This window comes from Ailuropoda melanoleuca, chromosome 5, assembly GCF_002007445.2.
Source record: "Ailuropoda melanoleuca isolate Jingjing chromosome 5, ASM200744v2, whole genome shotgun sequence".
Taxonomy (NCBI): Eukaryota; Metazoa; Chordata; class Mammalia; order Carnivora; family Ursidae; genus Ailuropoda; species Ailuropoda melanoleuca.
Window position 1 is genome coordinate 97,896,524 of NC_048222.1, and position 27,642 is coordinate 97,924,165.

Genomic DNA, 27,642 nt, shown 5'->3' on the forward strand with positions numbered 1-27,642 from the left:
ATTCTTGAGTTTGAGAAAATTTAGGATATCATCATCTAAAGACTCATTATCTGGGGCTGCCTGGCCCAGTTGGTACAGCATGCAACTCTTGATCTCAGGGTTTTGAGTTCAAGCCCCACATTGGGTGTAGAGATTACTTAAACACACACACACACACACACACACACACACACACATAAAATCTTTTAAAAATAAATAAAGACTCATCATCTGGTATTCCACTTGTGTGATAAACTTCACCATCATCATTAAAGTCTAGTGTCTTTTTGCATTTATTTTCTGATTTTTCTAATACTTTTGAAGTGTTTTCTTCTATCAGTTTTCTTTTCTTTGCCATTATGGAACAAAACATGAAATTTCTGAATTTTCACCAGTGATTAATAAAAGGTTTAATAAAAAACTACAAAGATAATGTTTCCAGATTTTTTTTATACCTTCTTAAAAGATGAGGTAGTGCTTTGGACAATATAATAAGATAATACAAGAATGATGTAATAGTGATGATTTGTTTTACTATTGAATCAATGTTCTAGGCAATTCCAAATTGTTGTCTTCTTATGTTGTCTTCTCTAGCATAATGGGGAATTGTTGTTGAGTAATGTTGAAATAATTCCTAGAATGATAATACAGCAAAATGGTTAAAGCTAAAGAAAATTAAGATCACTAAGATCCCATAAATTATGAAAATCTTCAATGTACCCGTATGGTAATTGCAAAACAGAATAAGTTATTACATTTTTTAAGTACATTTACTTTTTGGTTTTGGGGAAAAATAGGAGTTTAGGAAAACTCATAAAATATCCATCCTTATAAATAGTTGGGACCATTCAGAAAAGAAACTCAAACTCTAAAATTGGATCCAATGGACTCTTGATGGTGCAAGGGTTAATCCACAGTAAATTGATTCTGTGATATTTGCAGCAGAACTCAATCCACTTGATAATCTCACTTTAGCAATCAGTGACCTCCATGATGCCAAAATCAAGGGACATTTTCCTGTCTTCTTTGCAATCATATAATTTACCATTTCCTCCTTTTTGAAACCCTCATTTTTAGTACTATAGACCTCTTCTAGTTTTAAACAACCTGACCAGCTACACCCTCAGTCTCTTCTGGAGGGTCCTCCTCTCCCCATCCTTTAAAATATGAAACTCAGGGTTTTTCTTCTCCTCCTCTCATTCGTACTATCCCTCTCCCTAGATAAGTTCATCCATTCCTGTGACTTTAAATGCCATCTATATATTGACGATACCTAACCTTTTACCTCCATTCTAGATCTTTATAACCAGCTATTGACCTGATGTGTCCAATTGGATAACTGACAGGCATCCCACATTGAACTCTCAATCGTTTCTTGTTCCAAAGCCTGCTTCTCTTGCCTTTTTCCTCTTTACACATTTATAACACCTGCCTTTACACATTTGTTTACAACAGAAACCTAGGAAGCATCCTTAACCTTTTGCTTTCTCTCCTCATCCAAAATATTTCTCACATCCATTTTTCTCCCTGTCCGTTGGTACTACCCTAGTCCAAGTCAGCCTTATCTCCTGCCTGCAATAGTTGTAATTGGTTACTTTCTTGCCCCACCTCAAATCTATTCTGCATGCAGCTGCCATTGGGATCATTTAAAAATATAAATTGTTTCTTGTCACTTCTTTGATTAAAACTTTTTAGTGGCTTCTCGTCTCACTTAGTAAAATCCAAAATTCTTCACATAACCTCCTATATAATTAGGTCCTTCCCTCCATCTCCAAACTTATCTCACATCCCCCTCCCACTCACTTGCCATCCTCCAGCCGCACTGGTGTATTTTCATTTCTTCCATCAGGCCTCCTCTGCCAGGAATGCCCCCACCTCCAGCTCACAACTCCATCTGAATAATTATTTATCTTTCAGTTCTCAATTTAATGTCACTTACCCACATTGATTGTCTGACTCTCTCAGTCTACATTCTTAATTAAGGACTCTTTTTTCCCTCCAGTGTTTGTTATAGCACCATTTTCTGTTCCTTTAAAGCACTTATCAGGGGTGCCTGAGTGGCTTGGTCAGTTAAGCTTCTGCCTTCAGCTCAGGTCATGATCCCAGGGTCTTGGGATTCAGCCCCGCATCAGGCTCTCTGCTTAGCAGAGAGCCTGCTTCTCCCTCTCCCTCTGCCTGCCACTCCCTCTGCTTGTGCCCTCTCTCTGTCAAATAAATAAATAAAATCTTAAAATAAATAAAATAAAGCATTGATCACAATTTATAATTAACCAATAAATAAATATATAGCACCTTTGTTTCCCACCAGACAAACATATTCCTTTAGGTCATGAGACTATGTCTGTCTTGTTGACTAATATGCCTGGCACATGGTGTCTTCTCAAAAGTACGTTTGTTGACTACATGAATGAATGAATGAATGAGCCAATGAATGAATGAAGTTCACAGTCCCTACTGCATGTAAGCTCTAGACCCTCACAAAAGAATTCTCTGTAATAATCACTAGATGAGGAAAACTTCCTGAACTTTTTCCGCTTACTTACTTTGGTTGGAAAAACAGATCACTGCTGGCCAATTTTAAGTCCCCATTAGGAAACTGATCGTTCATGGGGCTTACACTTTTGTTCCTAATTTCCTGGTTTGACCTTGAAGCCCTTTTGCCTGAGCATGACCAAATTCATTTGGCAGAGAATCCCACCCCAGGTGTGGATTTTGTCTGTCTAATTTGCCTAACATTTACTAGTGCCAGCTGCTATTCCTCTCATCAGCCCTTGCACCAAAGCCCCTTCCTGAAACGAAGCATACTCTATCAGTTAGGATGCCTTTTGCTGCAAGTAACAGAAACTCCAACCCAAATTGGAAAGAACAATGAAGGGATGTTTTCTGTCAGAAAACAAAAGGTCGGGGTCAAAAGGTCAGGGTCCAAGCATGGTACATCAGAGTTCTGATGCTGCTTCTTCTCTAGGTTTCTTTTGGCTCAACTTTCCTCTGCATGTGGGATTCTTCTTCAGGCTGATAGCAATATGGTCATCAAAGCTCCTGGGATTCTGTGCAGATGGAACAACATTCAACAGAAGATGGGGGTGGTCTCTTCCCATGTGTCTTACTTTCTCGGAAGCTCTACAGAATTTCATCATTGGCAAGGGAAATATGGCTTTACCATGATTAGCTTTGATTAATGGGGAGATTTCCTAAATCACATGTGGGGAGGGTGAAGTCACTGGAACAAAATCAAAGATCTAACAAAGAGAAGTGCAGAGTGGGTAAAGTGACTGTTGGGTAAAAAACCAAGAGAATTGGCCACATATGCATTCATTTATACATGATAAAATGCAGGCAGCTGTATTTTCCCTGAGTGTTTTTCAAGAACCCACCACACCATCACTAAGGATTCTTAGTCTAGCCTACAGATTCTTTTTTTTTTTTTTTGTAAGATTTTATTTATTTGTCAGGGAGAGAGAGAGAGAGCGCACTTGCCCAGGCAGAGAGAGAAGCAGGCTCCCTGCTGAGCAAGGAGCCTGCTGGGGAGCTTGATCCCAGGAGCTTGGGATCATGACCTGAGCTGAAAGCAGATGCTTAACTGACTTAGCCACCCAGGCATCCCTAGACTGTGGATTCTTGATCTCCAACTCCATGTGTGGAATCTGGGAGATGATAAGCACCAGATACATGTTTTGTTTTTGTTTTTAAACAAAGTAAATGTAAAAATGTTGATAAGACACGGTTGCTTTTCAGTTTAAAAAATGCCCACAAGATACTTCCTTCTTCTAAACTTTTCAAAAACAGTTTCTTTTTCAGATCATGATTCAGAAAATATTTACCTATTTATTACTGCCTCTGAGATATGTAACTTTGGTCTAGGCACTCAGTAAAAGCTTGTTCAATTAATCTGTGGACTTTATTTCACCTCCATAGGTGAGGTATTGGGAAAGGCACAGAAATTTTCTCCCGTACACTCATTCACACTCAAAAAATAATGATCCACAGTGCATTAAATTTAGAAAATATAGAAAAGTACAAAGATGAATATAATAATACATCCAAAGATAGATAGAAATAGCTACAGTTAGGGATTCCTGGCTGGCTCAGTCCGTGGAGCATGAGATGCTTGGTCTCAGAGTTGTGAGTTCCAGCCCCATGTTGGGAGTAGTGATTACTTAAAATAAATAAATAAATAAATAAATAAATAAATAAATGTAGGATTTATTTTTTAAAGAGTAGCTACAGTTAACATGTTTATGATCTTCCTTCCTGTCCTTTTTTCCCCTTTCTTATTCATTTGTTTGTTTGACAGGAATTTTTTTTTAATAATTTTTTTATTATATTTTGTTAGTCACCATACAGTACACATCCCTGGTTTATGATGTAAAGTTCCATGATTCATTACTTGCGTATAACACCCAGTGCACCATGCAATATGTGCCCTCCTTAATACCCATCACCAGCCTATCCCATTCCCCCACCCCCCACCCCTCTGAAGCCCTCAGTTTGTTTCCCAGAGTTCATAGTCTCTCATGCTTCATTCCCCCTTCTGTTTACCCCCCTTCATTCTTCCTTCCTTCTCCTACCGATCTTCCTGCTATTTCTTATGTTCCATAAATGAGTGAAACCATATGATTATTGTCTTTCTCTGCTTGACTTATTTCGCTTAGCATTATCTCCTCCTGTCCCATCCATGTTGCAGCAAATGTTGAGAAATCGTTCTTTTTGATGGCTGAGTAATATTCCATTGTGTACATGGACCACATCTTCTTAATCCAGTCATCCGTTAAAGGGCATCTCGGCTCCTTCCACGATTTAGCTATTGTGAGCAATGCTGCTATGAACATTGGGTTGCATATGGCTCTTCTCTTCACTACGTCTGTATCTCCGGGGTAAATACCCAGTAGTGCAATTGCTGGATCATAGGGTAGCTCAATTTTTAACTTTTTAAGGGAACTCCACACTATTTTCCAGAGTGGCTGTACCAACTTGCATTCCCACTGACAATGTAGGAGGGATCCCCTTTCTCCACATCCTCTCCAACATTTGTTGTTTCCTGCCTTGTTTGACAGGAATTTTTATTTCAGAATCTGATGATCCCCCAGTCAACAGTTCAACAAACATCATAGTTTGTTTTTCTTAAATCATTAATTCTATGTAAATTCATCAGTTCGTGTATTTAGTCAGCAGTCATCCAGTATTTCAACTATGTTCTAGCCAGTGGCCCTCAAGTGTGTGTTGCCCAAGAAATACCTTAGAATTCTGCTTAAAACAGTGATTTGTCTAGAGTATTTGGCCTCTACCTCTCCCCCTTCCCGCCCCCCCACCACTTCTTCAAATCTCTCTAAAATGACATCAAAAGAATTTTTTAAAAGGTATTAGCTTACAAAGAACAAAGATAAGAAGAAGGCAAGACAGTGATTACAGATTTTAATAAGTGTTTGGTCAAGGATAAGTGTTTGGTAGATGGAAAGTGGATGAAGGAGTAGTAATTAATTGAGCAGAGAAGAAGAATTCAAAACCTAAGAATGAAGACGAGGGGGGCACCTGGGTGGCTCAGCCCTTAAGCATCTGCCGTCGGCTCAGGTCATGATCCCAGTGTTCTGGGATCGAGCCCCACATGGGGCTCCCTGCTCAGTGGGAAGCCTGCTTCTCCCTCTCCCACTCCCCCTGCTTGTGTTCCCTCTCTCGCTGCCTCTCTCTCTGTCGAATAAATAAATAAAATCTTAAAAAAAAAAAAAAAAGAATGAAGAAGAGGGCCAGTTCCCATCAGAGGCTCTGTAAAGCCTCAGCGTTTGGGACCTGCCAGGTTCCTGAAGGGGAGGTCGGGTGCAGGCTGAAAATAGGAGGGATAGGTAAAGGTCCACATATGAAATAGACCCCCAGGTTCCTTTCTATACTCAACCTGCCCAGCCAATTTTTGGTCAGTGGATCAGAAAGGGGGCATTAAGTGAATGTTCAGTTCCCAGAGAAATAGAATGATGACAGAGGGGCGCCTGGGCGGCGCAGTCGTTAGGCGTCTGCCTTCGGCTCAGGGCGTGATCCCGGCGTTCTGGGATCGAGCCCCACATCAGGCTCCTCTGCTATGAGCCTGCTTCTTCCTCTCCCACTCCCCCTGCTTGTGTTCCCTCTCTCGCTGGCTGTCTCTATCTCTGTCAAATAAATAAATAAAATCTTTAAAAAAAAAAAAAAGAATGATGACAGAGAACAGAGAAAAGCTGTCCAGACATTTACAACTAGGGGAGTCCAGTAAAAAGCTGGTTCATTCCTAGAGCATCTACTTGGGAACTCCCCAAATTAGTACTCTACACAGGGAATTCTAGTAAAATGTTTAGGATCACTAGAAATTTTATGAATACCTCCAACAGGGTAAGAAAAGTACACATAAAAGTGAAAGGGATCTGGAGGGATTAGAAGCAAAACAAGGAGAAAAGGACTTAAAATCATAACTGATTATCATCATCAAAGAGACAAAAGGATATCTATTTATAAAACAAAAACAAAAAGTGACCAAAAAAAAGGAAAACATAAAGAAAGAGCTCTTAAAAATAAAATCTATGGTGGTGTAAATTGAATATTCAATACAAACACTGGATGATAAATTTGGGAAAGATGGAAAACAGAAGAGGAAGGATGAGAACATTATAGAGTCCATTCAGTGACTTACTAATATGAGTTTCAAAAAGAGAGATCAGGGGTACGTGGGTGGCTCAGCTGGTGAAGTGTCTGCCTTTGGCTCAGGTCATGATCCTAGGGTCCTGGGATCAAGGCCCACTTCGAGCTCCCTGCTCAGTGGGGAGTCTGCTTCTCCCTCTCCCTCTGCCTGCTGCTCCCCCTGCTTGTGCTCTCTCTCTCCCCCCTCCACCCTCTCTGTCAAATAAATAAATAAAATCTTAAAAAAAAAAAAAAAAAGGATCAGAGAAAACAGAGGGGACCAAATCAACAGAGAAATAATAGAATAAAATTTCCCAGATAGGACTCACCCAGAACAACAAATTTTTTAAAAGACCCACTTCAAGGCATGTCATTGTTACATTTCAGAACACCTTGGATAAGGAAAAGAATTCTAAAACCTTTCAGAGAAAAAATGCTGATCACAAAAAAATGGAATGACTTAGAATAGCATTGGAATTGCTACTAACCACTCCTGATGGTAGAAAACAATAAAGCACTACCTTAAAAGTTCAGAGGAAAAACTATTTTCAGCCTAGAATCCTTTATGAAACTAAACTGTAACTCAAGTAACATAGAATACACACTATTTTCATATATACAAGATCACACACATTATACCTCCATTCTTGGGAAGCTGGAAGATGTATTTTAGCAAAATAGGGGATTAAAATCTGAAAATGGAAGATAAAGGAGAAGATCCTAGAAAGAAAAGCAGCAGGGAATGTTGTAAAGGGGCAGGAAGGAATGTCCCAGGACTTCTAGAAAACAGCCAGGCCAGAGAGGAGGAGGAGGAGGGAAGAAGGCTCCCAGAGTAGCTCAGAAAAATGGAATAGAAGTTGTTGAGCATAAAGAACATATTATTAATAAGTATATGGCAGAGATGCCGGAACATTGGGGGAAAATTAACAATAGGTAGATGGAAAACCAAACAAATGATAAAATGAGGCAATTATTAACTTCAGAAAAATGGAAAGCTTATACAGGAAAAGAGGTGTGATTGCAACGCATTACTTGGCTCAGTGAACAATATTTATATAGTTTCAATGATGTAATGCTGACTATTGATTTCACAAAAAAATCGATATAATTATATTGGGGGTTAGAAGAAGAAAAATAGAGTTGGGAAGCAATATTCTAGTATTTATTCACAATGTCAGGAAGTCAACAGGCAAATCAAGGAACAGCTACATAAGCATATAAAGATATGGAGGAAAATTATCAGTGAAATTAGCTAGAAAAGTTGAGGGTGTTAACCTGTCGTGCTTGGAGTGGGCATGGGGAAGGGTGGGGTAGGAGACTGCTGGTTTTAATCATAAGCCTTGCAGTATTATTTGACTTTTAAAATGATACACATGAATGTGCTTGTGTGTGTATGTGAATGTGTGTGTTTTTTTTTCCTTTGATTAAAAAAACAGTTTATTTTGGGGGTGCCTGGCTGGCTCAGTTGGTAGAGCACGTGACTCTTGATCTTGGGGTTGTGAGTTTTTTGAGCCCCACATTTAAAAATAGAGTCTTTAAAAAAAAAATAGTTTAGGGGCCTCTGAGTGACACAGTCGGTTAAGCATTCCACTCTTGGTTTCAGCTCAGGTCATGATCTCAGGGTCTTGAGATCAAGTCCTGCATCGGGCTCTGAGCTCAGTGAGGAGTCTGCTAAAGTTTCTCTTTTCCTCACCCTCTGCTCCTCCTCTCTCTCTCTCTCCCTCTCTCTTTCAAACAAATAAATAAATCTTTAAAAAAGGGTTTATTTTTAAATAGTCTCACCTGTGGACATTGTTAAACGTCTTCTTTCTGAGCTTGCTCATATGCGATTCCAATCCAGTAAGTCTGCAGTGGGACTCAGGAATCTGAACTTTTAACTAGAACCTCAAGAAGTTTGGATGCAGATCGTTCATGGATGATATTTTGAGAAATCTCATCCCGATCTGCTGAAATTATACATAAAGTTTCATAACAATGTGCAGTTTTTTGGGAGGAGTCCATATTTTTTAGATTCTCTTTGATTCCTCAAACCCGAAAAAGTTTAAAAATTGATATTCTATGTCTGTCTTCTACTTTCCTTCCAAGAATAATTGAGATTCCATTAATTATTTAAGGTCGAAGCACAGCTAATTATTGTTACAGTGAATTAAACACTTCATAGAACTCATTACATAAGCACGAATTGAAAGCATTGGGAAAATTCTTAGTCAATTGCTTAGTATATTACCAAGGTAAATACCAGTGCATTACTACTGCAGTAAATTGAATATAAATCTAGTAGCTTGAAAAATTTCATACAAATCCGTTAGTACGTACCAGTGGCGTTGACTGAATCTATAGTTAAATTTATTCGGCTGAAAAAAATGTTCATTTATGGTCATTTGACAATCTTGTATTTTTAACAAATTCAGTAATTTTATGGTGAAAGCCAGCCTTCCTCGAACTTAGGCTTTTAGCTTTTTAAAAACTAATTTTTCAGGCAACCCCTTTGGGTCCCTGCCCTCCTTGGGAGCTTTGTACTATCACTTTGCTACTGCTCAAAAAACCTTGTTTTGCTGCCCATAAATAAATAAATACTGATTTTTCTCTATAAAACATTACAAGAATTCATGAGATGTGATTTGGATTAAACTAGACAGCAAAATGTGATTTCAGAATAATTGCTACAAGGAATTAAATTTTATTTTATGTTTTTCTTTAAACTTTATACAATAAGTTAAAGAAATGAATTTTTAAAATTTTAGTGACTATAAAATGTATAAAATATTTTAAAGGATCAATCACAAAAATCATCACAAACCAGGAGCTAACAAGTTAGTATTTGTTGTATGGACAATAATGTACAACATGACCATTATTAGTTATTTAAGCTGATTATGCACCCATTTGCATAGCAAATGTCCCTTCTTCATATATCAAGTCATCTCTGATATTCTTAGGTACAGCACACCATTTCTTAAAAATAATAGCAAGGCCACCCATAGCATTTGTCCCGGACCTTGTTCTAAACATTTTCCTTGCAGTATCTCATTTAACTCTGACAATAGCAGTATGAGGGAAGTGTTATTATTATCGCTATTTTACAGACAAGAAAATTGACCCGCAAAGTTATATAGCTGTACACAGTCAGCGAATGGCTGAGCTGTGATCTGAACTCATTAATCTGGCACTGGAATCTGTCCTCTTAACTGCTCTGCTGTACTCCCCCAATGCATATTAATGTAGAACAATCACATAAACAATTATATCAATATATATGGTAACTTCTTAAATATAGATGTTTTAAAGATGCATCTTAAAAGAAAAATATCACTATGAAAAAAAGTTGTTTTCATTGTTTTCACAGAACTTCTTTAAACCTCATGTTTCAGGGAACACGTTTTCTGAAATGATGGTTTAAGTAATGGTTTGAAATTTTCATTTCCATCGTTCCTTTTCAGCTGGATCCTTCTCTCAGCCCCTTCTGAATTTACTTACCTCCCCCTGAGCTTCTTCTTTTTCAAGACATAATAGGAAGACACCTTCATGCAACCCTCTGTCTACAAATGCTTACTTAACAAGCCTGCATTTCCTGTTCCTCCCACCCCCAATTAAATGCTTAATCTTTGAGCTACAATTCTCAATTGTTTTCCAGTCAAGGTGTAAATGAGAGTTAAATATCACTACATTTCATTTTTTGGAAAAAAAAATGTTAAACCATATTACATCAGTTTAAAGAACATATATCATATGAAATCTAAGTGTCTAACAAAGTGGCACCTCTTCTTTAATAGCCAGAAATTTTTGCATCACTGTTTGATATCCTTGAACCAATATTTCTATTTCAATTCTCCCACTTGATTTTATGTTTTTTTTTCAAGACTTATTTATTTTAGAGAGAGAGAGAGCGAGCCAGGGGAGGGGCAGAAGGAGAGACAGAATCTAGAGCACACTCCCAGCTGAGCTTGGAGCTGAGGTGGGGCTCCATCCCAGGAACCTGAGATCAGGAGCTGAGCCAAAACCAAGAGTCAGTGGCTCACCTGACTGAGCCCCCCAGGTGCCCCATCCCACGTGATTTTATCTTAAAACATTTATATTTGAAAACCTTTGATTATTCGATTATTCCTGGGTTAATTAAAGCTCTAAATATTAAAATACTCTTATCAGTTTAATTATTAGTAATACAAAATTTATCAATGTAACAAATCTGTAATTCTTCTCAAAATTTTATTTATTTATTTGAGAGAGAGGGAGAGAGAGCACTAATGGGGGGAGGGGAAGAGGGAGAAGCAGACCACCCCCCCCCCAACCTCCCTACCCTGAGCGCTGACCCTGACTCAGGGCTCCATCACAGGACCCTGAGACCATGACCTAAGCCACAGTCAGACACTCAACCGACTGAGCCACCCAGGCGCCCCAACAAATTTGTAATTCTTAAACAAAAAATTAAATTGTGTTGTAAATGCATTTCTCAGTGACAGATGGAGGTAGATTTAATTTTACTCACTCTATGGATAAAGATTACTCATGGTGAGAATGAGACAGGTTCAACATTTATTTATGCTTTTCGTTTGTTTTTATAGTTATAAATCCTGAGAAACTTCGTTTACAAAATAAGGAGATGAGAATTCAAGGAGTTTTGTTACAGCATTATAATTTTTTCCATCCAAGTTTTATTTTAAAAATCACTGTGTTCTATCATTATAAATTAGACTGGTGTCCAGCATGTGGAAAACCCTCTGTTGGAAGTTAGCATTAAGTCTAAACTGTTTTTAATGGACTTTTTATTCTCTTCTATTTGTTTTCTCCTTTCCAGTTAATTATCATGCTCTGCAATTATTATAGATTTAAAGAATATTTTTATATCTGTCAAGGACCAGTCCATCACTCTCAAAATTATTTTGGCTCATATTTACAGTTCCCAAAGGTTTTTACGATCACCTTGTCAAGTTTTAAAATTTGGGGTTAGTATATTTATTGAAGTGCACTGAATTTTAGATTAATTTGGGCATGTTTGATATTGCTCCAATACTGAGTTTTCTCATCTAGGATCTCAACGAGTCTCTCCATTTATGCAAGCCTTGTTTCATGTCCCACAGTAAAGTTTTATGGTTTTCTTCATATTTCTTTCTGAATTTAAGATAACACAAATACTTTGACCACTTTAAATGCATTCCTTCTTTCTTTGTCCTCTATCTCTTACTTCTTTCTTTCCTTATTCTTTTTCTCTTGCTATTCTGAATAGATTATAAACTTGCACAGGATTGGGACTGGATTGCCCTTATAACCTCCTAAGTGGTTAAAACTTTGCTAGAATGGTTGCTAAGGAAAGAAATACTTGTTGAATAAATAAATGAATGAAAGGCTTGATTCATAAACTAGAAATGCAACAGGAAGAATCTGGGGGATATTCCAGGAAAGGCCTCAAAAGAATTATAATTCCTTAAAATGGATGGCAAATTATGGCTTGGTTATACCACAGGACAGATTTGACAAGCTATTCGATATACATACATATATATTTTTTTAATTAAAGAGACAAAATGACCTAGATATTAGATAAATTCTCCTACTATGGATTCACTCAGAGGCCAGAGGAGATAAATATATGCTTCTGATTTCCTCAGACTTTGAGAAAAATGCTAAAGTTTTTCTACCTGTGAGGTTTTCTGAAACATTATTGAATATCAAGGATAATTTAACCTTTTTTTTTTTTTTAAGAATGTCTGCTGCCTAAACATTACAGACTTAATTAGTCTTTTAAATAAGGAACATTTTAAACCCAAAGACTAAGAGGTATTAGGGGTGGAGAAGGGATTTTTGAGGGGAGCCCTTCTGTACGTTTTGTCTGTCACTTCAACCACTCACATTCAGTCTGTTGCCTGAAAGAATATCATCCGTGCAAACTGCTCCCATCCTCCTTTGCCTACCTGTTACCTTGTAGACAGAGCCATGGAGGTCAGTAGACATTGATGTGGACTAGGAAAAGGAAAAGGGCTCAGAGTCACTGTACTTGGGGAAGGGGTACACGGGGGGTTGGTGAGGCATACATTTTTTTTTTTTAAGATTTTATTTATTTGACAGAGAGACATAGTCAGCGAGAGAGGGAACACAAGCAGGGGCAGTGGGAGAGGAAGAAGCAGGCTTCCTGCTGAGCAGGGAGCCCGATGCGGGGCTTGATTCCAGGACCGTGGGATCAAGCCCTGAGCTGAAGGCAGACGCTTAACGACTGAGCCACCCAGGCGCCCCTGAGGCATACGTTTTTGAGGCACTAGAGAGGTTGCACCAGCCATGACCCTCTCTGTTCTGGAGTTAGAAATCGAAAGTGAATAAAACTTCTTAGGCAGCAGGAATTCATTGTGACAGAAAGTTCCACCGACCCAAGACTCCTGCCACAGCTTAATGAAAAGAGCCTGCGGAGTGTGAGGAAAGCACTGATCTTGTTGCTGTGTGGTCCCAAAGTGAAGCTGAGGAGCCACCTGAAAATATCAGAAGCTTTCATCCAGAAGCCTGAGGAAAGCCCTGCCCTTCCTCAAGAGAGGGAAGTCCTTTAACATGACAGCTATTTTTCTTAGTCTTTGGAAGAATTCACACCACTCCTTCCCCCAGCTTTGTGTGCTGTGGTGGGAGCAAATAGGCGATCTCAGAATTTAGTCCTCCCTACCCAACAACAGGCACAGCCTTGCTAACATTATCTAACCTGAAACCATCAGGATTAATCACATTATCCCTTTATCCCTGTTTACACCATCACTGCAAGAAGCCAGTGGACTCCCAGGTCATCCTCTAGCTCCTTTACTCCAATCCCCATACAGCTCTTAATCTCATTCCTCCCTTCTTCCACTCTCCCCTACTCTAAAAATGCGACCCCTGCGCTCACTATAATGCCCAGTCTGTCAGCAGCAAAATTCCTACATGCTCTCAACCTGCTCTGCGAAAGTCCCCTTTCACTGTCCTACTCCAGCTAAATCTGAATCTCCCCAGGAGATTCCTCCTTCCCCCATAGCCCTCTCTAGTGGTGGCCCTTATCTCTACCATCTCTACCGCACCCTACCCGACTGCAGAGTGAGGGTGCTCTTTGCTCCTCATTGCCATTTTTAAACCCTCCCCCCACCAAATCCCCAGCTTTGAACCACATGTCATCAGATATACCACTTACTGTCCCTTATTGTCACTTGCCCTTATTTCTCAGAGTTTAGCAGCTGACTCGTGGTCACTTTCTCCAGTGGTGCCCCTAACATAATTCTAGGTAATTTCTATATTCATTTGGTCAGCTTTCAAATATCCTGGCCTTAGTTCCTTGACTTCTTCCTATAATTTTGCCTTTCACTCTTTATCAGTCACTCACTATGAAATCATACTGTAGACCTTGGCATTATCTATAACAGTAACCCCTTCACGTTCTCAATGTCAGGCATCCCTCTAGTACCACTACTCCCCGACTCCTACAGCCTTCTCCTTCTGCCAAGACCTACAGTCCCTTGACTCAACCACCTTTCAGTTATGCCTCATTCTCCTCAGATCCTCTCATAGCCTCATCACCTAGCATTAAATCGCATGGTCAGTTATTAGAATCAGTTCCTTACAGGGAGTTCTAATTATTTGCTAAAATCTATCCTCTTGTCTTCCAAAACAGAGCATTGTAGCTAAGCACAGAGCTGACCATACATACCACATTTCTCAGGCTTCCTTGAATTTAACTGTAGCCATAGGACTAAAATTTTGCTAATAGAATATGAGCCTAAGTAATGTGTGGGGCCTGCAGGCTAGGCCCTTAAAGCAAGGGCAATGCTTGCTCCTTAACACTCTCCTTCCCCCTCCTGATAACTGGGAAAAGGTGTGCCTGCTACCCAGTTTCCAGGATTTAGTTGAGAGAAAAAAAGCCCTAGGTCATGAAAGAGAAATTAAGGTAGAAGGCCCCTCAGTCCCTAAATGATCATTTGAAGCTGAGACTCAATGGCCTGGAATGGTCATTTCTGCTTAAAATTGAAATAAAATCTGCCTTAAGTCACAGAATTAATGTTGGGTTGCTTTGTTACAGTAACCTAGCTCTATTCTAAACAACACAACTCGCCACTCCCTTGGTGATCCATCATTTGCTAATACTCACCTGGCAAAACCATTCATGGAAGCTGGCCAGAGAAAACCCCTGCTGCTTAGTCTTACTTTCAATTCTTGGCCACTGAATTGCATTCGGCTTTATTTTAAATATTTTTATTTATCTATTTGACACAGAGAGAGAGACAGCAAGAGAGGGAACACAAGCAGGGGGAGTGGGAGAGGAAGAAGCAGGCTTCCCGCCGAGCAGGGAGCCCAATGCGGGGCTCAATCCCAGGACTCTGGGATCACGTCCTGAACCGAAGGCAGACGCTTAATGACTGAGCCACCCAGGCACCCCTGCATTTGGCTTTAAATGCTGCCTGACAATCATATCATATCTCCTTGGTACACTCAGTCTCCCACTCTTCTAGATAAACTATTCTCCTTTCTCAAACCTCCAACACCTCCCCCTCATCCTCACTCTTACCTGATAACCCTGCATTGTATTTCATTGAGGGAATTGAAGGCTTCAGAAGAGAGTTTCTTTTTAATATTTTATTTATTTATTTGAAAGAGAGAGAGAGAGAGTGCGTGTGCACACGAGCAGGGGGGAGGAGCAGAGGGAGAAGGAGAAGCAGACTCTCCACTGGGCAGGGAGCCTGACGTGGCTCAATCCCAGGGCCCTGGGATCATGACCTGAGCCAACGGCAGCTGCTTAACTGACTGAGCCACCCAGGCGCCCCTCAGCATACATTTCCTACAGATGACTGTAAAAAATGAGAGTCACAACACCAACTTAATATCCAATAAATCTAAATACATGATCAGAGTTTAAATTTCCTATATTGTCTCAAAAACATCTTTTTATAATATATCTACTCAAATCAGGCTCTAAACACATTATATTTGGCTGGTATGTCATTCAAGTCTTTCTTCCTCTCTAACTTTCCCTCCACCTTTTTCTCATGCCATATATATATATATATTTATTTATTTATATTTATTTTTTTAAGGTCATTTTTCCTGTATAAGTTTCCACATTCTGGAGTTGTTGACTGTTTGCATCCTCATGATGTCATCTAGCATGTTCTTCTCTCCTGTATTTCCTAGAAACTAGTAGTCATATCTTGAGGCTTGATTCTCTGCTTTCTTCAATCCATTCCAGTCACACGTTCACCCTACTACTACTGTGTGTGTGTGTGTCAAGTTCATCGATGACCCATATTGCTAAATCTAATGGCCCATTCTCAACCCTTGATCCATTGGTAGTATTTAAATTGATCACTTCCTCCTCCTTGGTGCCTTTCCTTTATTTGGATTATAGGACACCACACTGTCATAGTATTACCTTGACTTACTTGTTGCTCCTTTTCAGTTCTTTTGCTGGCTCCTGTTTACCACTGCTACCTCTAAATGTTAGAGTGCTATAGGATTATGTTTTGGTTCTCTTCTCTATCTGCACTAAGTCCATTGGTGATCTCACCCAGTTCTCAGGCTTTAAGTACCATTTTATACATGCTAACTTTCTAATTTATAGCTTTAGGCTGCATCTCTTCCAAGAAATCCAAATTCATTATGGCCAACTGCTTGACATAATAACCATTTGAGTGTCTAACAAGCACCTCAACTTGATCATGTCCATAATTTGACACATGACCTTCCTCCAAATCTGCTCCTCTCTTAGACTTCTCCATTCTATTTGATAGAACTCCATCTTTCCAGTTGTTCAGGTAAAAAAAAAAATCTTAGAATAATTCTAGGTACTTTCTTTCTCTCCATCCCAAATAGACTCTGTCAGCAAATCCCAGTCTGGTCATCTTGCTTCAGTCCATTGTCATCTCTTGCCTCTTATCATAGCCTCCTAACTGAATCTGACCTACTCCTTTGTTTTTATTACGACAGCTGGAACGATCTTTTAAAAAATGTAGGTCACATCAGGTCACTCCTTTGCTCAAAATATTCCAGTGATTTCCCTACTTCTTTACAGTAAGAGTTGAAGCCCTTAAAATGACCTATAAGACCCTACATATCTTGTTCTAATACTTCTCTGACATTTCTCCCAATATTCTACCTCCATGCTTATTCTACTCAGGCCATGCTAGCCCTCTTACTGTTTCTATCACATACCTTCTCTAATTCACCTTAGCATTTGGTGTTTCGCTTGGTATGTTCTTCCCACAATATCAGCATGGCTCACTCCTTCAAAAGGTAACAGGTTTTACCTTTTCAATGAGTCCTTTCCTGACCACCATCTTTAAAATTATATTTCTCTAGAAGTTAAATTGAGAGGTCAAAGAGCATAAGCATTTGTGTTTTGATAAATGTTAAAATATTACCAAATTACTTTCACCAATTATGTATGAGTATACAAGTTTCCCCCATAACCTGGCCAACTGAGGCTGTTAACAACTTTTGAATTTTTGACAATCACAGTGTAGTTTTAATTTTCATTTCTTCTCTTATGAGGGAGTTTAAATATCAATTTAAGAGCAATTTGTATTTCCATTTCTGAAAACTGGAAGTTCATATCCTTTGTCCAATTTTCTAAGGATGTTGGTCTTTCTCTTATTTATTTGCAGAAGCTCTTTGTGTGCTATGTAAATTAATACCTAGTCTGTCATGTGAGTTAGAATAAAATTTTCCTAGTTTGTCATTTGTCTTTGACTTTATTTATGGTGGGTTGTTCTATGAAGAATTTTTTAAAATTGGAAGACTAATTCATCAGTATTTTCTTTTATGGATTCTGAGTATACTGTCATACCACAAAAGGCCGTACCATATCTCTCACCTGGAATAATTTTTTTTATCACACTTTCTTTTTTTTTAACATTTCAATCTTTTATCCATCTGGAATTCATTTTGGTACAGGATGTGAGATATACTTCCAATTTTATTGTTTTTCCAGATGGCCAACCATTTGTCCCAACACCATTTATTGAATGCTCTGTTTTCTCCATTGACATGAAATGCCACTCAGGAGATTCTTAGGCAAACTTCCATGGCCGTGAGCTTAGGTTGATGTAACACTGTTCTCTCTTTGTGAAACCTCCGCTGGCACACAGAGACCTCAGACTTGCCACTGAGAGCTGCAAACAGGTCTAACCTGTAACATGCTGAAAGTCCACACCCAGTAAATGCATACATAATGTCTTCAAATTGTAGCTTGAAATGTTGTGAGCACATGATTCTCATAGAGTTAGTTCCTCCACCCCACCCACCTTCTTTCCAATAATGCCAAAAGCTGGCAGGAAATAGTCACATGGTTTTTGGTTGTTTGTTCAATATATGAGGAAAACCAGAACTTATTTGCAAATCACATTAAACTGCGGAGAAGAGAACTGCTATTGTAATCCTCATGTTACCTTTTGTACATCAAGCATGTTGTTGTAACATCAGCATTCTGGGTTTACCGAAGTTTTATTCCAATTAGTATAAATTCATCTCTTTGTTCAACTAGCTGTGAAACGAGGTCACCAGGTATGGATTATGAGGGCCAAAATTTGGGGGGATGGAATGAAATTTTTCAGAATTGGTGATGTCATATGAGACCATTAAAGCCGGTTCACCCGGCATCTAGGATTAGGATATTTTTTAAGGTAGGATACATATTTATTGTTTAGTGATAATTATGACACTAAGATACTGCAAAATACTGTTATAGTTTTTGAATTAAGTGCCGAATCATCAAAAACAATTATGAAAAATAGAATTTAAGGTTCAAGGCTATGTGGCTGTGTTCCTTAATGGAACTAGTATATGACAGAATAGGGGTTTGACAGAGACAGAGAGAGAGCACTAGCAGGGCAAGCAGTAGAAAGAGGGAGAGGGAGAAGCAGGCTCCCCACTGAGTAGGGAGCCTGAGGCAGGGCTCCACCCCAGGACCCTCGGATCATGACCTTGAGCCAAAGGCAGATACTTAACTGACTGAGCCACTCAGGCACCCCAGACAGACAGGGTGAGTTTAATCTTGATTCTTCCACCTTTTATCTAAGTAATTCAAGCAAGTAACCTAACTTCTGTAAGCCTCAATTTCCTCTTATATAAAATAATAATGATAATACTACTTACTGCTTTAGGGATTAAAGAGAAAATCCACTTAAACCATAAGTAAGGCATTTCCTCCCTATCTGATTGACAAAGACCAAAAAATGTAATGCTATATTGGGTGGTGAGAAAATGGTGGAAACAGGTTCTCTCATACATTGCTTGGAGTGTAAACTGGTGAAACTACCATATAAAACAGTTTGGCAATAACTATCAAAATTACAAATGCACATACATACATTTGGCCAACAATTCCTCTAGCTGGAATTTATCAAGCAGATGTACTTTTTTTTTTTTAATTTATTTTTTTATTTGAAAGAGCAAGAGTGTGTGCGTATAAGCAGGACGAGGGGCAGAGGGAGAGGGAGAGAGAGAGAGAGAATCTCCTTGCAGACTTGCTGCTGATAACGGAGCCCCCTATCCCAGGAGCCTGAGATCACGGCCTGAACCAAAACCAAGAGTTAGACACCCAACCAACTGAACTACCCAGATACCAACCAGCAGATGTACTTTTTTTTTTTTTTTAAGATTTTATTTACTTATTTGTGAGGGAGACAGAGAGAGAGAGAGAAAAAACGATTGAGCATGAGCAGGCAGGCAGAGGGAGAAGCAGCCTCTGCACTGAGCAAGGAGCCCGATGTGGGACTTGATCCCAAGTCCCTGGGATCATGACTTGAGCTGAAGGCAGACACGCTTAACCGACTGAGCCACCCAGGCATCCCAGTAGATGTACTTTTAAATGCACGAATTGATAACCATATGCTGATATTTATTGCAGTACTGTTATAGTAAGAAAAGAGTGGAAAACCTAGATTTCCATCTACAAAGGGCTGTTTTGGACGCATGCAATCAAATACTATGCTGTAATAAAGAACAAGGAGACAGCTTTATTATTGAATGAGATATTACCAAAATATATTATTAGTAATCAGAAGAAGGAAAGTGTAGAACAGTGTGTAAAAACAGGAGATGGAAAGCACATAACATATATACATATTTGCTTGTATAATCATAGAAATACTCAAGAAAAACACTCAGGAGGTAGTAGCACTGATTTCCTCTAAATCTAGAATTTCCTGGTGGAAATTTTCTAAGAATTTCATGTGTCCAGGAAACTCTTCACTCTATATCCTTTTCATCCCTTGATTATACGCTGAATGTGTAACTTATTTTTTAAAAATAAATCAATAGGGGAAAGCCTGGCTGGCTCAGTCTGTAGAACATGCGACTCTTGATCTCGGGGTTTTAAGTTTGAATCCCATGTTGGGTGTAGAGATTACTTAAATATAAGATCTTCAAAAAAACCAAAACCAAACCAATTAACAAGGGCATCTGGGCGGCTCAGGTGGTTAAGCGTCTGCCTTCGGCTCAGGTCATGAGCCTGGAGTCCTGGGATAGAGCCTTGCATTGGACTCCCTGCTCAGCTGGAAGTCTGCTTCTCCCTCTCCCTCCACTCCTACCCCTGCTATATCTCTTCCTCTCTCTCTCTCAAATAAATAAATAAAATCTTTTAAAAATAAATAAATCCTATTAACAAATTAAAAAAATAAATCTAAATATCTAGAAAACTCATGACATATAGTAAGCATGTAATACATATTAGCACTTAATACAAAATTTTAACTTAATTGTAACTATCTTGCACTAAAATAAGATATCCAGAAAATTTTAAAAATCAGCTGCTTAAAAATCTATATACCATAAGTTTTATAATTTATGGGTAATTTTAAACAAGAAAATTGGTCTTACTATAAATTGTAAAGGCATTTCTCTCAGCCTATGAAGGCTTACGATCTGGGTCTGTTATTTAGATTTCTCACGAAAGTATTAAAATATCCAGTAATTTAAAAAATCTTACTTATGCAAAGACCATGATTAGAAGGAAAGATTTTCCATATACAAATGCAGATGTCTCCTGTTAGTCATTGAGCAATTAGGGTTTTGGGAGGTAAGCGGTGTCATGTAAACTTCTCTTGAACATTACTGGATTTTGAAGAAGAAATAGAAATACTTAGAATCATTTATTTATTTACAGTTGAGTTTGCTTTTAGTTCTGAGTTTTGAGCAAATTTGGATGAACTGAGAATGAATGGAGAATTCTTCTATTTTACTTATATGTACTTAGACTATAAATAAACTCTGCATCTAGATTTGTCACACTTATCAGATATTCTGCTATTAATATCTTGTTCTCCCCCATACTTTGGCAATAATACTTTCTCTGGTTTTTAATTTCTTAGACATGAACAGTTTTTAGGCTATGCTATATATATAATATTAACAGGTATCCCTCTAGACTCTAATCTCCCAGTCTGTTGAAGTATTTTCCAGAATGTAAGAAGACTTAAATCACATGGCATCTTGCCTGTGAAACTGTTAGAGATTTCCAAAGTTGGATCTGCCAGTTTTTTCCCAATGTCTTGAATCTACCTCTATATACTATATTACATACACATATACTGTAATGATCTGTCTCTTTTAGCAAACAGGGAACTCATTAAAAACATCAACTCTATTTTTCATCCTTATAACTATGCGCCAGGCCTGGCAAGTATTAGGTACACATTAATGTTTGCTGAATAAAGATCAGTTTTTTTCCTGTAGATGTTACACTTCTAATGAAAGTACTTCAGCAAATGTTATCACTTGATTACATTTGAGTATTTTATTAACTATAGGAGTAAATCAAATATATAGAGTTATCTATCATGTCTCAAAAATCTGAATACAGAGGAGTTCTGTTTTTCTCGATCAAATTCCAATTTCATAGTGTAATAAATACCTGTGATCTAAATTCCCCATTTTAAGCTTAAAAGATTCTTTTTTTTTTTTTTTTTTTTTTTTTTAATAACTGAGTGCACAGCCTTCTTCCAACAGCTTGGCCCAATGATCACTTTTAGGGAATATTCAAGAAGCATCTGAATCTGTTGGCTACTTTTTTCTCAAAAGCAACAAGTCACCTCATTAATGATAAAAACAAAATTCTTACTGGCAGATGTTCCCAAACATCCAGGTAGACGATAGGGAAATGCTTTTTCTGACCTAAGAGGGTATGTTTTGTGGTCTAAGCTAGAAGCAAGCACACTCTGACAGTTTGGCCCAGAGGCACATTCTTTAGCTTCTCTCAGCCAGTTTCTTCCTCTGTGAAATGGGATCCAAACACCCGCCTCACGGTTTTTCTAGCCAAGGTTGTCTGTCTTTGGATGATGCTCTGTAGTACAGATTTCTGGGGCTCCCAACAGGCTTCCAGAATCCAAATAGATCTACTGTTGCAAACTGACAAAAGTCCGAACCCCCTCTAAAAGGTTCCTCCTTCACAAGGTGAGCTATTCTTTCTGTGGGCAAAAATACCACCTCATTTCTTTGCTGCCCACTGGTCTAGTAGCCAGGGTGCTTAAATTTTTATTCTTTAATCAGCAGTATAGAAATCCTTCATTTCACATTGTCAGCAGTGATCTCAATTATGTAGCTACAATGGGGAGACTGTTAAAATCTTAGCTGGTAACAAGTGAAAGTCAGCAAGAATTGCATTAGGAACATAATAACCATTAAGTCCTATGGCCTAACTGAATATATCCATCCTTCAAATCTGAATTCTAGAAATCTGTACACCTAGGTAAACAGCACCATTCCGGCTGCCTGTAAAAATGACTTAATGATATGTTCTTTTGCGTGTTTGCTTTGAGGGTCAATATAAGAAAAGACCCAGGGGAGAAGTACATTCTGTGTTTTTGGTATTATCAGGAATACCATCCATCATGTTAATGTTCCTCTTATAAATTAGGGGAGAACCTAGAGATGGCAGACCCATTAATTACTATTTCATTTAAGTTTGAAAGCTCCTGAATAGGAGGGAGGTGGCTTTGAGAGACATCATTTGAAAGACAGGAGTGAGAATAGACAAATTGTGACAATGAATGTTATTAAGTACCTACTGTGTGTCAGATGCCTTAAATATTTCTAGCCTACGGTACCTCTAAAAAAAATAAAGAAAGGGTATGTAATTTGAGTGTGGGGATTTGTAGACTAGAGTTCAGTTTGAACACAGCAACTTTGGTGGGACAGGATATAGAAAAGAGGACTCAAAAACTTCCATGTGCCAACTCATCTTTTTAGAGAACTTCAAACTATCACCACCAGTAATCAGTACTTACCTAGAATGGCTGACATTGACATTAGGATATAGAAGATAAGTTATAACATATGTAAAAGCATCTGGCATACAGTACATATTCAGTAATGTTACTTTTAATTCTCACAAATCATTCTTCCAGAGGTACTGGATCTCACCGTGGAAAAAAATTCTTTTTCCAAAGACATTTATATGTCTACAGGAATTCTGTATTGTACTTACTATTTTCAGAAAGTTTAAAGACATTAAAAATAATATTGGTTATTGGGAAAAAATGTCCATATTATGAATTTAAGATATTAATAAACCCAAATTATACCATTAGAGATTTAATGACATTGATTAATGTCTCAGCAATACCCCCAAAGACCTCCATGTCACCAAATTCAGTGGGTGTTTATCAGTCCTCTTTTTACTAAACCTTCCAGGTATACATACCAGTCAACCCATTTTTCACTCCATCCATCCTTCTATGTCATATCCCATGTCCAATCTATTACTTGGAACTGTTGATTTTATATCCCCTCCCCATATGCCTTTCTCATCCATCAATTTTTATCCATCCTTACTATCATTACTTTAGTACAAGTTAGATTCATGTCTCATCACTAGTAACTGGCTCACTGCTCTCCTCACCTCCATTATGGCTCCCTTTGATTTTGTTCTCCATGCTAGAGCCAAAGTAGTCTTTCAAAAAATGCAAATCTTTTGAAGTTAACCCTACAAAAATTCCTACATTGGGTTATTTAACAGGTCACAAAAGTCTCTGTCAATCAATAGGACCTAACAGACCCTCTCTATATAAACTCTTCTACTGTATGTAATTCCTCCGTCGGAGTCACCAGGATTTATACCTGCATATCTTCTATTAGCTTCTTTTGCTTTCCATCTCTGCCTCTAATTAGGGAAATTCATAGAGATGCCAGTAGGTTGGCACCAACTCTCTAACCTCCATGCAAAGTGATTAGGAAGAAGTTTTATTATTGTTTTCATTTTCTGTGGGAAAATGTTTCTTCTCACTTCACTGTCTATAGATAGAGAATATCTTTTAGAAGGCATAGAAGCCTAATCTGTTTTAGGATGCCAGATCAAAGCCAAGTTACGTAAGGACAAAACAAGTCCAGTGTTAATGCCATGAGGAGCTCAAGGATCCTTTATATGCCATGATGTTTCTTACACGATATCTAAACCTTATATGTTTAAAGATAGATTGTCAGGTTTTATCTTTCTAATCTTTTTTTTTTTTTTTAAGATTTTATTTCTTTATTCGACAGAGATAGAGACAGTCAGCGAGAGAGGGAACACAAGCAGGGGGAGTGGGAGAGGAAGAAGCAGGCTCATAGCAGAAGAGCCTGATGTGGGGCTCGATCCCATAACGCCGGGATCACGCCCTGAGCCGAAGGCAGACGCCCAACCGCTGTGCCACCCAGGCGCCCCAGGTTTTATCTTTCTAGTACATAGGGAAGTGGCTTTGGAATAAGATGAGGCAACTTTCTTAACGTCTCCAGCACTTACCTGTCTCCTAAAGTAAATAGGATAATAAGATTACTGCTGACACAGAGTTATTTTGAGAATTAACATGAAGTAAGTAAAGCACTTAGCAGAGAGTCTGGCACATATCAATGACCAATATGTCCTAGTTATTATTATTTTTGTTTATGATAGTCATAAAATCCATTTTAAGGAAGTCTTTTTAGATTAATGTAAATTTTTTTCTTTGGAGGAAGGGAATACTAAGGATTTGAACTAATAGTTTTGTTGGTTCAAATCATTGTATCATTGATTTTCTTCTATCAGATAAATACACATTTCACAACTGAAAAGTTAAAACTAATCTTATTATTACTCTTCAGGAAAGGAATACACACAAACCCTCTCTTACCTGGTGTTGTTGTAAATTAATAATCAATATCCTTTTTTGATCAAATCACTTCCAGCTCCTGGAAGAAGATTCTTATCATTTTGGGAGCTCTCAAGCACAAAGTTCACTGCACTATTTCTGTTTGTGTGATGATTTCTGTTGGTGGCAGAGACTCTACTGTCCCCTGGTGGTATCTCGTGTCCTTGATTGGTTCAATGTTCTAGCTCAGAAAAATTATAATTCTTCTTAGTCATGAATTTTAGCAGGTAGGCAGAACTTGAGAGTCGCTTTTCTGTTCTGACCTGGAAGAATAGGGATTCTTAGGTAGGCCTCTCTCCTACACATTAGTATCTCAACACAGACGCTTCCTCTAGGAGCAGAATCATTTTGTCTCCTTGAAGAGTTACACGTTAGCCTCTTGGAGTTTCAATTTTACGGTCAGAGTCTGACTCAACAGACAGGATCCTGAAACTTTCTCCCCTAACTCTGGTGTCCTTTCTGACTTCCTACCTGTGATGAAGGGGTTGGGTGTTATTTCAAACTTGTCTGGGTCCTGTTAGGATCTCAACGATCCACCATCTATGTCCGTATGAAGGTATGAACTTGGATGTGTGAGACACAAGTTATTTCTATTACTCACCTTAAGTTCAATTTTGAATTGCCTATTGCAAAGGGTTGGTAATGCCATAATTTTGCCAATTTCTGGTATCTCACTTTTATCCTCTTGGGATTGGATCTAAACTTGATAATGTCTAATATGGCAGCAGCAAGTTTTGGGTTTAGGAGGCTGTGGTTCTCAAAGTTACCTGTCTACATAGGCACCCATGAGAAACTAGACATCCTACCTCAGTCATCAGTTCTTCAAGCCTCTACTGAGTTCAGATTTCCCTTCTGCAAACTCCCTTGAAGTATGGAGACCATCTTTCCTCTTCTCTGGTACACTTGGGAATACAGAGATATTGTTTTGCTCCCACTCCAGGTTAGGGCATAGGAAATCTTTGGGAGTCTGTCTAGCTCCCATCTACCTACTCACACCATTAATCCATATTCTCTCTGGGGCCTGCTGCCTTCCTGAAGCTGTATTCGGGAATCCAGGCACACCATTCCCTCCACTCTCAGATCTCATAAACCCATCTATGGACGTTTGCTGACTTCCCAGGGATGTGACTTTCCAGAGACTTCTCATCTCTGGGATAGTGGAAATCTGCCCTACAATTGCTTCCCCTCCTACTCTCCTCTCTGTACCATCTGTAACTCCCTCATTCTCCAGCGTAGGAGATGGGTTTGTTTGAGTTTGACTATTTTTTTTTTTTTTGCCAGTGGAAAGCCATGATCTTACAAAAAATGTTTTGTCCAAATCTCTTGCTATGCCAGGAGTCTTTCTTGTTCCTGTAAAGCCAAGCCTTTTCCAACTCCAAAGCCAGGAAAAGACTCTTTTTTTCCGTTTTCTTTGCTGTCACGTTTCTCCTTAAAGCAAAGAGCACGGAATGCCTACCTGCTTGTTTGGGTGGAATAATGAGCAAAGAGACTGAGAGAGGATATTGGGTGGGGGATGCAATCTGTTAATATTATCCTTCCAAACTTAGGGGAAAAAGACAAAAAAATCAATAATGAAAATAGTGGTAATAGAGCTCTTAGAGCAAATATTCATCCCTCTATCCAGATGAAATTGTGTCCTTAGCCCTAAGACATAGTGCATGCTCCTTAGTCTGTCTTTCTACACATAGGCAAGGAGACTTCAGAACTCAGAAGACCTGTATTAAGTAAGCAGACTGAATGGGACAGGTTGTCTTCTAGGAGGATTTATCTTTTCACTAGAGATCAGTACTGGAGTGGTTTTGAAAGGTATGATTCTGTTATTCAAGTTTGTTCTAGGAATATGACAGTTTGGAAAAAGCTGTTATGTTACTGTGAAAATTCTAGACACAGTGAGAGTAACATTTAGTCTTTTACACCCAGAAACCTGTATAACAGGAAGAATCACGTTATGTTTTCTGAGAATGCAGAAGCATCCTCAAAGGATCTTTGCAGTTTCAACTTTCATTTTGAAATACGTTGATACTAGTAATATTTTAAAAATAGATAGGATTTTAAAATAGGTAGGATGTCTAGTTAAAATTATTAGCTATGATTAATAATTGCTTATACTTGTTGAGTACTTACTATGTTTCTGATATTAAAACATCTAAATAATTCTTCACCTAATCCTCATAAGGCACCTGGCTGGCTCACTCAGTGCAGCATGCGATGCTTGATCTTGGGGCCATGAGTTTAAGTCCCACACAGAGCATAGAGCTTACTTAAAAAAAAAAAAAAAAATTAAACAGACAAACTTAAGAGATACATATCATTATCCTAATTTACAGATGAGGAAACCGAGGCACAGAAAGGCTAAGTAACTTGTCCAAAGTCACAAGTTAATATCCATTAGTGAATGAATCTGAACCCCAGAAGTGTGATGGCACAAAAGCGCTTAACCATGTTACCTGGTTATCACAATGATATTCCTAATGATAATAATGGTTAGGAGGTTATGGTGTAAAAGCGACAATTCTTGGAATAATATGCTAGAGGCTAATTTTAAGCTAGTAGAGCAGAAAAAAACTTTACATGTGATTTTATCATTTGATATTTGACAAAGTGTAAATTACCAGTTTGCAGCATGGAAATGAGACTGGATTAGTGAGTGATTTGTTTTGACTCATATTCACCAAAGGACACAGAGGTTATGTGCTGAGCTGACCTACATCCTCAGGGAACCATAACGAATAAACACTAGGGAATTCAAGGACATTAACTCATAAGGAATTAACATTTTACAATAATTTTAATGTGCTGGAATTTGAAAGGATCAGCATGAAGTGCCAGTAATCTTCTCAAATTATACATAAATACACATGGAAGTGAAATTTCTTATTAACAGTCTTATAAAAATTCTGAGGCCATTAACATTCTGTATAACTCATTCATT

The 27,642-nt window shown here is 38.4% G+C and overlaps 1 long non-coding RNA gene across 1 annotated transcript; it reads right to left on the minus strand.

Annotated features, from left to right (window-relative positions):
* Positions 1–466: 466 nt before the first annotated feature.
* Positions 467–26,965, minus strand: LOC117802411. The gene is made up of 3 exons (XR_004625795.1): positions 26,835–26,965; positions 24,693–24,973; positions 467–613 (listed from the first exon to the last, which is right to left on the minus strand). It is a non-coding gene; the product is annotated as an uncharacterized LOC117802411 (long non-coding RNA).
* Positions 26,966–27,642: the final 677 nt, after the last annotated feature.